The sequence below is a fragment of the Somniosus microcephalus genome, unplaced genomic scaffold (assembly GCF_052327205.1).
Source record: "Somniosus microcephalus isolate GS21.2 unplaced genomic scaffold, FLI_Smic_1.0 unresolved_chr3, whole genome shotgun sequence".
NCBI classification, from domain to species: domain Eukaryota; kingdom Metazoa; phylum Chordata; class Chondrichthyes; order Squaliformes; family Somniosidae; genus Somniosus; species Somniosus microcephalus.
Window position 1 is genome coordinate 61,127,934 of NW_028225181.1, and position 4,807 is coordinate 61,132,740.

Below are 4,807 nucleotides of genomic sequence, written 5' to 3' on the forward strand. Positions count from 1 at the left end.
CACCGTCCCCTGTATTATGACCCAGTTCAGTCCATTCCCCGGGGTTTATATCCCGCACCGTCCCCTGTATTATGACCCAGTTCAGTCCATTCCCCGGGGTTTATATCCCGCACCATCCCCTGTATTATGACCCAGTTCAGTCCATTCCCCGGGGTTTATATCCCGCACCGTCCCCTGTATTATGACCCAGTTCAGTCCATTCCCTGGGGTTTATATCCCGCACCGTCCCCTGTATTATGACCCAGTTCAGTCCATTCCCCGGGGTTTATATTCCGCACCGTCCCCTGTATTATGACGCAGTTCAGTCCATTCCCCGGGGTTTATATCCCGCACCATCCCCTGTATTATGACCCAGTTCAGTCCATTCCCCGGGGTTTATATCCCGCACCATCCCCTGTATTATGACCCAGTTCAGTCCATTCCCCGGGGTTTATATCCTGCACCATCCCCTGTATTATGACCCAGTTCAGTCCATTCCCCGGGGTTTATATCCCGCACCATCCCCTGTATTATGACCCAGTTCAGTCCATTCCCCGGGGTTTATATCCCGCACCATCCCCTGTATTATGACCCAGTTTAGTCCATTCCCTGGGGTTTATATCCCGCACCGTCCCCTGTATTATGACCCAGTTCAGACCATTCCCCGGGGTTTATATCCCGCACCGTCCCCTGTATTATGACCCAGTTCAGTCCATTCCCCGGGGTTTATATCCCGCACTGTCCCCTGTATTATGACCCAGTTCAGTCCATTCCCCGGGGTTTATATCCCGCACCATCCCCTGTATTATGACCCAGTTTAGTCCATTCCCTGGGGTTTATATCCCGCACCGTCCCCTGTATTATGACCCAGTTCAGTCCATTCCCCGGGGTTTATATCCCGCACCATCCCCTGTATTATGACCCAGTTCAGTCCATTCCCCGGGGTTTATATCCCGCACCATCCCCTGTATTATGACCCAGTTTAGTCCATTCCCTGGGGTTTATATCCCGCACCGTCCCCTGTATTATGACCCAGTTCAGTCCATTCCCTGGGGTTTATATCCCGCACCGTCCCCTGTATTATGACCCAGTTCAGTCCATTCCCCGGGGTTTATATCCTGCACCATCCCCTGTATTATGACCCAGTTCAGTCCATTCCCCGGGGTTTATATCCCGCACCATCCCCTGTATTATGACCCAGTTCAGTCCATTCCCCGGGGTTTAGATCCCGCACCGTCCCCTGTATTATGACCCAGTTCAGTGCATTCCCCGGAGTTTATATCCCGCACCATCCCCTGTATTATGACCCAGTTTAGTCCATTCCCTGGGATTTATACCCCGCACCATGCCCTGTATTATGTCCCAGTTCAGTCCATTCCCAGGGTTTATATCCCGCACCGTCCCCTGTATTATGACCCAGTTCAGTCCATTCCCCGGGGTTTATATCCCGCACCGTCCCCTGTATTATGACCCAGTTCAGTCCATTCCCCGGGGTTTATATCCCGCACCATCCCCTGTATTTTGACCCAGTTCAGTCCATTCCCCGGGGTTTATATCCCGCACCGTCCCCTGTATTATGACCCAGTTCAGTCCATTCCCCGGGGTTTATATCCCGCACCGTCCCCTGTATTATGACCCAGTTCAGTCCATTCCCCGGGGTTTATATCCCGCACCGTCCCCTGTATTATGACCCAGTTCAGTCCATTCCCCGGGGTTTATATCCCGCACCGTCCCCTGTATTATGACCCAGTTCAGTCCATTCCCCGGGGTTTATATCCCGCACCATCCCCTGTATTATGACCCAGTTCAGTCCATTCCCCGGGGTTTATGTCCCGCACCGTCCCCTGTATTATGACCCAGTTCAGTCCATTCCCCGGGGTTTATATCCCGCACCGTCCCCTGTATTATGACCCAGTTCAGTCCATTCCCCGGGGTTTATATCCCGCACCGTCCCCTGTATTATGACCCAGTTCAGTCCATTCCCCGGGGTTTATATCCCGCACCATCCCCTGTATTATGACCCAGTTCAGTCCATTCCCCGGGGTTTATATCCTGCACCATCCCCTGTATTATGACCCAGTTCAGTCCATTCCCCGGGGTTTATATCCCGCACCGTCCCCTGTATTATGACCCAGTTCAGTCCATTCCCCGGGGTTTATATTCCGCACCGTCCCCTGTATTATGACGCAGTTCAGTCCATTCCCCGGGGTTTATATCCCGCACCATCCCCTGTATTATGACCCAGTTCAGTCCATTCCCCGGGGTTTATATCCCGCACCATCCCCTGTATTATGACCCAGTTCAGTCCATTCCCCGGGGTTTATATCCCGCACCATCCCCTGTATTATGACCCAGTTCAGTCCATTCCCCGGGGTTTATATCCCGCACCATCCCCTGTATTATGACCCAGTTCAGTCCATTCCCCGGGGTTTATATCCCGCACCATCCCCTGTATTATGACCCAGTTTAGTCCATTCCCTGGGGTTTATATCCCGCACCGTCCCCTGTATTATGACCCAGTTCAGACCATTCCCCGGGGTTTATATCCCGCACCGTCCCCTGTATTATGACCCAGTTCAGTCCATTCCCCGGGGTTTATATCCCGCACTGTCCCCTGTATTATGACCCAGTTCAGTCCATTCCCCGGGGTTTATATCCCGCACCATCCCCTGTATTATGACCCAGTTTAGTCCATTCCCTGGGGTTTATATCCCGCACCGTCCCCTGTATTATGACCCAGTTCAGTCCATTCCCCGGGGTTTATATCCCGCACCATCCCCTGTATTATGACCCAGTTCAGTCCATTCCCCGGGGTTTATATCCCGCACCATCCCCTGTATTATGACCCAGTTTAGTCCATTCCCTGGGGTTTATATCCCGCACCGTCCCCTGTATTATGACCCAGTTCAGTCCATTCCCTGGGGTTTATATCCCGCACCGTCCCCTGTATTATGACCCAGTTCAGTCCATTCCCCGGGGTTTATATCCCGCACCATCCCCTGTATTATGACCCAGTTCAGTCCATTCCCCGGGGTTTATATCCCGCACCATCCCCTGTATTATGCCTGTATTATGACCCAGTTCAGTCCATTCCCCGGGGTTTATATCCCGCACCGTCCCCTGTATTATGACCCAGTTCAGTGCATTCCCCGGAGTTTATATCCCGCACCATCCCCTGTATTATGACCCAGTTTAGTCCATTCCTGGGATTTATACCCCGCACCATGCCCTGTATTATGTCCCAGTTCAGTCCATTCCCAGGGTTTATATCCCGCACCGTCCCCTGTATTATGACCCAGTTCAGTCCATTCCCCGGGGTTTATATCCCGCACCGTCCCCTGTATTATGACCCAGTTCAGTCCATTCCCCGGGGTTATATCCCGCACCATCCCCTGTATTATGACCCAGTTCTGTCCATTCCCCGGGGTTTATATCCCGCACCGTCCCCTGTATTATGACCCAGTTCAGTCCATTCCCTGGGGTTTATATCCCGCACCGTCCCTGTATTATGACCCAGTTCAGTCCATTCCCCGGGGTTTATATCCCGCACCGTCCCCTGTATTATGACCCAGTTCAGTCCATTCCCCGGGGTTTATATCCCGCACCGTCCCTGTATTATGTCCCAGTTCAGTCCATTCCCGGGGTTTATATCCCGCACCGTCCCCTGTATTATGACCCAGTTCAGTCCATTCCCCGGGTTTATATCCCGCACCATCCCCTGTATTATGACCCAGTTCAGTCCATTCCCCGGGGTTTATATCCCGCACCGTCCCCTGTATTATGACCCAGTTCAGCCCATTCCCTGGGTTTATATCCCGCACCATCCCCTGTATTATGACCCAGTTCAGTCCATTCCCCGGGGTTTATATCCCGCACCATCCCCTGTATTATGACCCAGTTCAGCCCATTCCCTTGGGTTTATATCCCGCACCATCCCCTGTATTATGACCCCAGCTTCAGTTCCATTCCCCGGGGTTTATATCCCGCACCGTCCCTGTATTATGACCCAGTTCAGTCCATTCCCCGGGGTTTATATCCCGCACCGTCCCCTGTATTATGACCCAGTTCAGTCCATTCCCCGGGGTTTATATCCCGCACCGTACCCTGTATTATGACCCAGTTCAGTCCATTCCCGGGGTTTATATCCCGCACCAACCCCTGTATAATGACCCAGTTCAGTCCATTCCCGGGGGTTTATATCCCGCACCGTCCCCTGTATTATGACCCAGTTTAGTCCATTCCCCGGGTTTATATCCCGCACCGTCCCCTGTATTATGACCCAGTTTAGTCCATTCCCCGGGGTTTATATCCCGCACCGTCCTCTGTATTATGACCCAGTTCAGTCCATTCCCGGGGTTTATATCCCGCACCGTCCCCTGTATTATAACCCAGTTCAGTCCATTCCCCGGGGTTTATATCCCGCACCATCCCCTGTATTATGTCCCAGTTCAGTCCATTCCCCGGGGTTTATATCCGCACCGTCCCCTGTATTATGACCCAGTTCAGTCCATTCCCCGGGGTTTATATCCCGCACCATCACCAGTATTATGACCCAGTTCAGTCCATTCCCCGGGGTTTATATCCCGCACCGTCCCCTGTATTATGACCCAGTTCAGTCCATTCCCCGGGGTTTATATCCCGCACCGTCCCTGTATTATGACCCAGTTCAGTCCATTCCCGGGGTTTATATCCCGCACCATCACCAGTATTATGACCCAGTTCAGTCCATTCCCCGGGGTTTATATCCCGCACCGTCCCCTGTATTATGACCCAGTTCAGTCCATTCCCCGGGGTTTATATCCCGCATCGTCCCCTGTTTTATGACACA